The 11,460-nt window shown below is 45.0% G+C and overlaps 1 protein-coding gene across 2 annotated transcripts in view; it reads right to left on the bottom strand.

Annotated features, from left to right (window-relative positions):
• The window catches only part of LOC137434431 (myocyte-specific enhancer factor 2C-like), a 102,019-nt gene extending 93,758 nt beyond the window's left edge, over positions 1–8,261 (bottom strand). For both annotated transcript variants that reach the window (XM_078785520.1, XM_078785521.1), the window contains exon 1: positions 8,028–8,261. The gene's annotated coding sequence lies outside the window, so the exon portion shown is untranslated. The remainder of the gene's footprint in view (positions 1–8,027) is intronic.
• Between the last annotated feature and the right edge of the window lie 3,199 nt (positions 8,262–11,460).

The following is an 11,460-nucleotide window of genomic DNA, read 5'->3' as shown; positions in this document are numbered from 1 at the left end:
AACAAAGTGAGAGCATGGGACATTCCTCCATCGAGAGCATGACGTGTGTGTGTGTGTGTGTATATATATATACATATATATATATATATATACATTATACATACATACATATACATACATATACATATACATACATATACATATACATATATACATATATACACATCATGATTTTCACAAAGTTGTCGACATGTGATAAAACTAGGTGGAAGAGTTTATTAGGTGACAAAAACAAGCAGGCTAGATTTTGGTTCATGTCCGGATCCAGATCCCGCCTATCAGTGGGATACAAAACAAACTGTTCAGCCTGGCAGAGGAATACACTTTACCAAGTGCCTTTCTAGTTTTTTTTTTTTGTTTTTTTTCTTTACATGATTCAGAAACTTTCGTACGTTTCCTGATGCTGGGACAAGGAGGTGATAATGTCATATGTCATGGTGTGATGCACAAATGCTGAACCGTGATTGATATACCTTGAGTAAATTACCTGCTTAGTTGGTGACTTGATGTAACAAAGTGCTAATGGAGGGTGCTCATGCAACTTCACCTTCCAACACAAAGAGTAGAAATGGTCAATCAATGGAAACCATCATTTAACCTGTCACAACCGGACAGCCTACTACGCACATGACCAAAGTCACACAAATCATTTTGTCAACAGTGCCCGCCCCCCCGCCCCCCACCCCCAATTCACAAACCAAAATCTCCCACCCTCCCTAACTCAACCCCCCCCCCAACCCCCCATTACCCACCACAAATATTCATCCGAGTCACCGAGATAATTTAAAACATCAATTTGTATTTTGGGGTTGTGCCTCAGCAACCGGACAAACGAAAAATGTAACATATACATATACAAATACAAATACATCAACAAAAGGTATGTGCATGCGCATGTTATATAGGGTGTCCAAAAAGCTGCGAGTGTAGTCATTTTGAATATTTTGTAAATACTTGTGCCTAACAATGTGATTTTTTCCCTCAGATTGATGCTCTAACCCTGGAAATTTGCCATGAATGGATGGACAGATCAAGAACGTGCTGCAATTGTTTAACTGTACTTTACAAACGGAAATTCAATTGTTCATGCACAGTGAGCCGAAAGACAGATAACTTGATCACAGGTCAAATTGAAAGTTTTTGATTAAATACAAGGCTGAACAGTTAGACACACAAAATGAAACAAGTGAGTGAAGGAAAACAAACCAAGTACAGATACATTCAAAGTACACCGCCCCCATGCCAAATAAATAAATATCCTCCAGCATGGTATCGCCGGGGTGCCTTTGGGGCCCGGCGATACCGCCGTGCAGCTTAGTATAGAGACTGTTATAGTATAGAGATAGTATAGAGAATGTTAGCTCTTTCACGAGCCTCGATTCAGTATACAAAAAAAAAAAAAAAAAAAAACTATTGGGAGGCAGAGGTGTACAATAATTGATCGATTGCTGAATTAAAATCAATAATGATCATAAAATATTTGCTTAATCAATTGGCTAATAGCATACTAAACTACTAGGGCTTCATCCGAAGCTGTAACTTTTTGAAAAATAGTCATTAATGGAAAAAATGAAATAATTGATTAAGTGATAAATATAATTAATCGATTAATTGATTAATCAATAAATAAAAAATAGCCTTTACCACCAAATCACTTGGTTATTGTCATGTCCAAATATTAGCTTCCTAGCTCAAAACGTGCCTGAGATATTGCCCAGAGAAAGGAAATAAATATGTACTTAATTAATCGATAATAATTAAATAACTAATCAATTAATTGATTGATCAATTAATCAAAAAAACAAAAAAATACCATTTTTGCCAAAGCACTTGCTCACTATTGTGCCGAAGTTTCAGCTTCCTAGCTCAAAGGATGGCTGAGATATCGCCCAGAAAAAACAAACAAGAAAGAAAGAAACTGGAGTGAAAACCGAGTACTCTCTTTCAGCGCGCATCATTACCAGGCCCCCTTCAGTGCCCGGAAATGACATCATGCAGTGCCTGGAGATGGCATAGGAAAGGAGCGGTGTACAACGACAGCTTGGGAGAAATACAGAAAATATGTCGTAACCACTGGATGAGTTTCACCTAGTGAAGCTAGAGTGAAACAGAGCAGAGCGAATGCAATTGTAGCTGGAGACTCAACCTTAACACTTGGTGGGGAATGTTTACGATACCCCATGTTTTGACCTCAGCATCTACGAAAAGCAGATGTGATTCAAGCACTCAAGATACCTGTCCCAACCCAACCTTGGTAAGAGCACAAGCATTCATCGCTAGTCGATGGAAGGAGATTGTCTGTGGCCTAATAGATTGCCCCATCACAGTTGGAGAAGAAAAGGATTCAGCAAGGACGGACCTCCATGATACAGGAATATGGAAAGGTTCTATTTATGGTCTCTTCATCCTACAATAAAAAGGGTTAATGGTGCAGCAAGGCAGTTTTGCTCCATTAAGCTAGGAGGTTTGATATATACAGTGCCTTCAGGAAGTATTCACACCCCTTCACTTTTTTCACATTTTGTCGTTAGACCAAATTTAAAAAGGTTTAAATTGAAAAAAAAAATTGTCACTGATCTACACAAAATACCACATAATGTCAAAGTGGAATTTTCTTAGAAATCTTCACAAAATTAAAATTGAATACAGAAATATCTATTTTACTTGCACAAGTATTCAACCCTCTGAGTCAACACTTCGTAGAAGTTTCGAGTTTTCTTGGGTATGTCTGTATCTGCTTTGAACATCTGGATTAGGAGAGTTTCTCCCATTCTTCCTTGCAGATTTGCTCAAGCTCTGTCAAGTTGAATGGGGAGCGTCAATGAACAACAATCTTCACGTCTTTCCACAGATTCTCAATGGGATTCAAGTCTGGGCTTTGGCTGGGCCACTCAAGGATTTTCACGTTCTTGTTCTGAAGCCATTCCAGTGTTGATTTGGCTGTACGTTTGGTGTCATTGTCTTGTTGGAACGTAAATCTTCACCACAACCTAAGGTGTTTTGCACTCTGTAGCAGGTTATCCTCAAGGATTTGTCTGTATTTGCCTCCATTCATTGTTCCCTCAATCCTTACAAGTCTTCCAGTCCCTGCCGCTGAAGAGCAACCCCATAGGTTGATGGTGCCACCACCATGGTTCACGGTAGAGATAGTGTTGGATGGGTGACGAGACGTGCTCTATTTCTGCCAGATGGAGCACTTTGTATTCAGGCCAGAGTTCATTTTTAGCTCACCTGGAACAAAGTTCAGGGTTGTTCCCCAAAATAGGGATTTGCTTTTTTCTCAGAATATACACACGCAATTCTGATGAAACTTGACCACAACCTTGATCACCCGTGTTGTACCAAAGTTTGTTCACAGCATAAATATAAAAAAACTGTCATCCAGCTCTTGCTTTTGACTCAGCCTGTCATCCTTCCGAGGTCAGCAAATTGAGTACCAGCTTGCTGGGATGAATGATCCCAGTGTGTACCCCCGATTTAGAAAAGGAACACCGTATCCCTGCGCATCGGAAAAGGCGACTAAGGGTTGGGGTCAGGAAGGGCATAAAAACATTGCCTCAAACAGGGAACCATGATTGTCATGGGGCCCGCAAGACTAACCCCCACCCTAGCTGGGAAAAATGGCCTTAAAACGATCATTCATTCAAAGATGCTAACTTAACATGGTAACTCGAATTGGTTCTGTTAACGACATCGTGGGAACAGCCACAGGAATATGACAATCACGAGTTGCAGTTCCACCCCTCAACATTTCTTTGACAAAGAATCAAACTACTCCTCATAGCATTGGTTAGCACCAATTAGAATGTAAACAATTGTTTTATTTTACAACCTTTGACGTTTTTACATTAAAAATGACTATAACTTCAAACTCTTTCTTGATTTGAGTCATTTAGCTGCTTGCAAAATGCAAGCACAATCCACTTCAACAAATATACAAATAAAGCTGAGTTGTGTCTGCAAGCGTGGGATACACCATGTGTCCACACGAGCACACACACACACACACACACACACACACACACACACACACACACACACACACACACACACACACACACACACACACACACACACACACACACACACACACACACACACACACACACACACACACAAATTTAGGTTGTAAACATCCGATGCTGCCCAAAACGACACATTTAGACAAAGTCAACAAGACAAAAGGTTATTTCAATCTACCTGAGATGAGAATGGATGACATTTTGAAACATCAAACAACACACAAATTAGGCGGCTTGCTTTCTGGAGTTGCTATTCCGGGCTTAATAATTATGGCACATTCATTTGGAAATGCAGTGGCCTGTCTGGCCCAGATGTTCACCTCTGTGATGTAATCGTGCCTAGTGACATCAGGCATTATGCACCGGCAGGGGGCTGATTGAACAATATTGCTTCACCTGCCATTAGCAAGAGATCTGGCTGCCTGTGAACGCCCCGCTGCCCATGACATCAGAATAAAGTGCAGGTTAGGCCAAGGCTCTGCTATACACTGGCATTGAAAATAAAATAAACTCACCTGCCAACGGATCGAGCAATCCATTCTCAGAACATGACATTTATATGGATATACACCTTGGCTTGTGCTTGTGCCTATTAACCAATAGCAACATGGAAGACCGCACAGGTAAATACAGGTCACCACTCCACAATATATGTCATCCCTTTTTCATGTTGGATAAGATAACCATTTACATTATCGACGCTGAAAAATTATTATTGGCATCTTCCAGTAGCAGAATTGAGAATATGGGATTGCATTGACGTCACAAAATGAAACCTTTCATGCAACTCAACATTTCGATCTGACAACGAAAGGACCCAAATAAAGTATCTATCTCACCCCTTCGTTAACACGTGCAACCTTTCTCAGCTGAACAGGTAATGGAATTTTACGATATGAAGGATGAGTGAGATCGATTAAAATACGATCAGATAATTCGGTGGCGCAATGCCGAGATGATCCGCTGTGAATATGGGAGGTCGGTGGTTCAATCCTGGCCGAGTCGTACCAAAGACTTATTTAATGGTCCGTGCTGTTTCCTTGCTTGATGCACAGAATTTAAAAGGATTGAGCATGGACAAAATACTGGGAAAGCAATGGCAAACCCCCCAGTATAACCCTTGCCAAGAAACTGCTTTGGCAGAACCAAACTCTGTAAAGAGTAAGAGTACGGTAGGTAGTTTCAGGACTTGATCACAAAATGTCCTAAAATTGTATATTTCTACCTCCCGCTTCTGGAATTCAGTAAATTTGGGAAGCGAGGAGTAAGAATTCAAATTTGTTGAACCATTTTCATTAATTAGGGGGGGGGGGGGTAATTCATGAAAATGGTTCAACAAACTAATTCTTACTCCTCGCTTCCCAAATTTACTGAATTACCTTCCAGAAGCCGTTCCTTCCCACTCTTCCCTCCACAGAATGTGTATCCACCCCTTGGGTTTTCCCTTACCCCTCATCGTGACCTGTATCTCTTGTTTGTCCGTCTCCATCTACCTTCTCCCTCCGCCCTTTCTCCTGTTGTTCCCATTGTTATGTTGCTTCCTGATTTGGTCTGTGTTCTAGTTCTTCCATTAGCCTAAACCTTGTATAAAAAGGCTTCAAACAGGCAGAGCACCACCGCCTTGAATCATTCCCGAACCTGACCCATGTTCTTTATTTCCCCCATTAATCCTTCCTAAACCAACCTTCCTACTTACTGGCTTCAGCATTTCCCACTCTCTTCCTCCCTTGGTATGTTAGTTCATCCCCTTGAGGGTTGTGCCCAATTGTTGCTCCGCCAATCCAGTCAATTTAACCTTTCTCTTGGATAAAGAGACATGGCGAGAGAGACAGAGAGACAGAGAGACAGAGAGACAGAGAGACAGACACAGAGAGCAACACAGAAAGACAGACGAGAGAGAGAGAGAGAGACAGAGACAGAGACAGAGACAGAGACAGAGACAGAGACAGAGACAGAGACAGAGACAGAGACAGAGACAGAGACAGAGACAGACACAGAGACAGACACAGAGACAGACACAGAGACAGACACAGAGACAGACACAGAGACAGACACAGAGACAGACACAGAGACAGACACAGAGACAGACACAGAGACAGACACAGAGACAGACACAGAGACAGACACAGAGACAGACACAGAGACAGACACAGAGACAGACACAGAGACAGACACAGAGACAGACACAGAGACACACACACACACAATGATTAGTTTAAATAGATCAAACTGTATTTCTCCCAATTTAATAACAGAATTATCTATATATATAAAAGAAAGTTTTTGTTTGTTTGTCTGCACGCGCTAATCTCCTGAACGGTGAAAGATAGGAGGAAACCTCTAATACAAAAAATGTCGGGACGGGCCCCGGGAAGGTTATACTTATAGGCTAGGTGGCGAGGCCGGTCGAGGCCCACCTTGGCCGGGCTGGGCCCATTCCGCAATAAATCTTCTTCTTTCAAAATTCTCTTGAAGTACAACTTATGCACTTAATAGAATATCTGACCGATTGCAACACTTGCTTTCAAAATTCTCTCTCGCGGGGCCCGACAGCAGAAAGTACAAGGAATCGTTGAGCACAAACTGATACTGGGCTCGCGTCAGACATATGTACAGGAGATTAAATTCATTCAAAAAGAACCCGGGCAACGCCGGGTGCATTCAGCTAGTTATATGATAGTTCGAAGTTAAAACGTCAATATCAATAGAACCAACTACTTTAGATATGACGATGACCTAGTAATCTAGCATGGTAACTAGCATGGTAATATCACCAACTACCAGAACCCTAAGAACTACATTATAATAAAAACATTTACACTTCTCAAACGAGTGTTATATGGCCAGGCTGAAATGGTCACCAGGTACAAGTCAAAATACAATCACACCTGTACAAGTGAACCACCCGACAGGATGCTGCATCTACCTTCGAGCTATCTCCTCTGGGTTCGATTCCCAACCAATAACATGGCACATTTGGCGCTTTGTAGGTCCAGACGTTGTATCACGATGCGTGCTGTCCCTCGGATGGACGTTACACTCGGTATCCCACCTGTTATAGCGTTATAGGTATCCCACCTGTTATAGCGCAACATGGTGCACGATATAAATGCAACGGCCTCTCGCAAAGAGGTCAATTATCGCCGGCGTTCCGAGCAAATAATTCCAGCACAAATCACCTTCGATGGGCCGCCAGGCCTGGCCGACCGATTCGTGAAAGACTTGGAGGGTGGGATGGGGGGGGGGGGGGGGGGGAGGTCTTTCCCAAGCCGATATAATGTCATCACAATGTCTCCAAAATAAATAAAGTTATTTAATGAGCAAACCAAATCATTAATCGCAAGCTGGATCAAAATCGATATTTTAAATACCGATATTCATCGGGTTAATAAATCAGATTAAAGTATCGATGCCAATGAATCCGTTAGCAAGTTATTTACCATCGTCACAGTCATGACGTACGGTAGTCACCTCGTACCAGGCACAATATACTTTTGCGAAAGTAACTTCGGAATACGTTACATCGACCCACGTGATTACAAAACGGAACATTCTGCATTAGGTGGACATCCGCAGCACGGTGTGCTCGACGATGCGGCACCACCTGCTGGCACCATCAAAACAGCACGTCGACTCGATTTTTCGGGATCGAAGACCGGACGGTTTCGGAGGCGGGAAGGACACGTCTACACGCATGTACACGCACAAAGTCACGAATCACACAAACTTGAGTAATAAAATTAAGCCGGCCGTCCAATGGCATTGCCGTTGGGCAGGTCGACGTCTTTTGTTAGTTCCATTACCTGAACGACCCTTAATGGCTCCGACATGAGGTTCCGAACCATTAAGGGTCGTTCAGTCCCAAGAATGAATCTGAGCACCCGGGGACGAACAGGGCACCCGACCATGACCAGGTGAGTGCAAAACACGCAACACCTTATTGCCATAGACTTGCTTGCCTGCAGTACAAAGACCATTCGCATAGCTCGACGAGCCGCCACGTACCCACTGATGATGGACCGTCGACCCGACGCCCGAGAGGCTCAGAGACACTGGAGACCGGTATCCAAGCGCTCACTACACCTGCGAGGCACGAAGACCCCCAGAGTCCTGCGTATAAAAGTAGAGCGGATGGGCGGGAAATGTTCCGTTCGGTCGCCTACAATTACGGGGATGTGCGCACACCGGCTGGAAGAGATCAGCGCACACTGCTTCGGAACAATCAGCGCCGGTAGGTAGTAGCTCTGAGTATATCGCCCACTCTCTGGGCACTCTACACCCCGCCCACTATCTTGTCGGCCCCGCCCCGTCGCTCCTCGGCCCCGCCCCGTCGCTCCTCGGCCCCGCCCCCACTCGCTCCACGTGTTGGCGCACGCGTTCGTGGATTTCTCACCTCCCCTCGAGTTTGCCGTGAGCGCTTTAGAACAAAAATACTCGAACAGTCGAACCAATTCAAAAGCGGCAACAAATCCCAGGGAATGGTGTTTAGTGAGTGAGCGGACGAAACACGAAGCAAAAAAGGAAACACCATTATGGCAGAATTAAAGGAAATGTTTTAAAAGCAAACGGCACGCTTTGTTTAGCGCCATTTGACGTCACAACGACGACCCATTCGATCCGATTGGAGGGTTAATGGGCGCGCGTGCGACTCCTTTGTCAAAGCGAGAGAGACACAATGGAGGCCTCGTGCCTTTTGAACCCCATGACCCCTTCCTTTGTCCGTTTGTTGTGAACGCGGGAATAACAATGCGCGTCTTGCGCTTTGACCTTCTCGTAAATAAATAACACCCGATCGTGAGGATTCAACAAGTTCGGCGTAATTACGTCACAAGTGGAGTGATCATGATACTGATTCGTGATTATAGTGACCTCATTTAAATCCCCGTGCAAACGACAAATCGACATGAGACAGGTAAGCAGCCGTGAACAAGCGAGCGCAGGTTACCTGGTTAATAATGTGTATGTAGACAAGCGAGAGCAGGTTGTAGGCTACCTGGTTAATGTGGATTGAACAAGCGAGCGCAGGTTGTACTTGATTAATAATGTGGACTCTAAAACAACAAGCTTAACTAGCTTGGGTGAACGCCGAGGTGCGAGATTAGTTAAGGCTTAAGTAGTTAAATTTGGTTAACAGCGAGGTTAGTTGAGGCTTAACAAGTTTAATCAGGCTAACGCCAAGTTGAGGTTAGTTAAGGCTTAGCTAGCTCGGGTTAACGCCAAGGTGCGGGGTTAGTTAAGGCTTAACTACCTTAGTTGGGTTAACGCTAAGTTGCGAGGTTGGTTAAGCCTTAACTACCTTAATTGGGTTAACGCCAAGTTGCGAGGTCAGTTAAGGGTTAACTACCTTAATTGGGTTAACGCCAAGGTGCGAGGTTAGTTAAGGCTTAACTAGCTCTGCTAACCGATTGAGAATATATCGGTGCATTCCGAGTCGGTGGTTCATGGTATCATTAATCTGATTGTGATCATGAAGTGCTCACACTGCAAGGTGATTGTGATTGTGATCATGAAGTGCTCACACCGCAAGGTGATTGTGATCATGAAGTGCTCACACTGCAAGGTGATTGTGATTGTGATCATGAAGTGCTCATACTGCAAGGTGATTGTGATTGTGATCATGAAGTGCTCACACCACGAGGTGATTGTGATTGTGATCATGAAGTGCTCACACCACAAGGTGAATGTGATTGTTTGTGATCATGAAGTGCCCACACCCCAAGGTGATTGTGATTGTGATCATGAAGTGCCCACAACCCAAGGTGATTGTGATTGTGATTGTGATCATGAAGTGCCCACAACCCAATGTGATTGTGATTGTGATCATGAAGTACTCACACCGCAAGGTGATTGTGATTGTGATCATGAAGTACTCACACCGCAAGGTGATTGTGATTGTGATCATGAAGTGCTCACACCACAAGGTGATTGTGATCATGAAGTGCTTACACCACAAGGTGATTGTGATTGTGATCACGAAGTGCTCACACCACAAGGTGATTGTGATTGTGTTCACGAAGTGCTCACACCGCAAGGTAATTGTGATTGTGATCATAAAGTGCTCACACCGCAAGGTAATTGTGATTGTGATCATAAAATGCTCACACCGCAAGGTGATTGTGATTATGAAGTGCTCACACCACATGGTGATTGTGATTGTGATCATGAAGTACTCACACCACAAGGTGATTGTGATCATGAAGTGCTCACACCGCCAGGTGATTGTGATTGTGATCATGAAGTGCTCACGCCGCAAGGTGATTGTGATTGTGATCATGAAGTGGTCACACCGCAAGGTGATTGTGATCATGAAGTGCTCAAACCACAAGGTGTGCTCGTTCGGTCGCCCTTTCAGCACTCTAACTTCCAAAAAGGTGCAGCGAGTCAAGACCACCTGGTGGTGGAAACGTGGGGTATAACTAAGCCTTACCCCGTCGGCCAATGATCTATTATTGTGAATGGCGTTATAAGAATAATAGTGATTGTAGCGGTTACCTTATTCGCATGTCACGGTTAACTTATTCGCATGTCGCGGTTAACTTATTCGCATGTCGCGGTTAACTTATTCGCATGTCGCGGTTAACTTATTCGCGTGTGACGGTTACCTTATGTTTGGTCATAATCCACGTGCACGGGCCTGTGGGGCTTTTGGTTGTGTGGAAGTGACGCACTCGCGGTTGTGGAGCCACGCCCTCCGAAGAGGGTTTTGGCTTTATAAAAGCTGTACCACTTCCGTTCGCGTTTAAGAGTGCTGGAGATTTCTGTACGAATAAACGAGCTTCGAACCCTACGAAATGGCCTCGTCTCCTTGCCTTCCGCAACTCCTAAACTGGTGACCCCGGCTGCCCCCGAACGGATTCGGGGGCTGCAAACGAACACAGCAAGCGCGCCCTGGCCAGGGAAGCTACCTAAACTGGTGACCCCGGCTTCTCCCGAACGGATGCGGGCGCGGTTTCGAACGCAGTTTCGATCGAACTGCCGGAGTTTCGGAAACGACGAGCGGCCATGTGGTTCGCGCACCGCGCTCGGCTCCTCCTCTACGACCAGAGGGGCGAGCCTGCTCCAGGACCCTCTGAAAGAACGCAGTTACGAGATGTGGGTGGCACTGCTGCTCATCTCTTGCGCGCGCACTGACGTTGGCGGCACGGCTGCTTCGTTCCCTTCGTGCGCACTGCTGCTCGCAACTCGTGACAACTCTACAGCTACAGCTCGCGTGTCGAAAGCTGCAACTCGCGCAACTACTACTCCTACTCTGCGTCCTCGGGAGGCCAGCGAGGAACCTCGGCAGCCTCCCCCGAGGCCTTGACCAGCCCCTCGGTTGGCTCAACCCCTTTTCGCGCGCACCGAGGCCGAGCACTGCTCGAGCCTTCTCGGCACTGCCAAGCACGCCCGCGAACTACAACCTCGGGAAGCCCGCGAGGAACCTCGGCAGACTCCCCCG

The sequence above is a fragment of the Myxine glutinosa genome, chromosome 10 (assembly GCF_964187855.1).
Source record: "Myxine glutinosa chromosome 10, kmMyxGlut1.1, whole genome shotgun sequence".
NCBI lineage: Eukaryota > Metazoa > Chordata > Myxini > Myxiniformes > Myxinidae > Myxine > Myxine glutinosa.
Note: the sequence above shows the minus strand (reverse complement) of the source record. Positions and strands in the feature narration are given on the sequence as shown.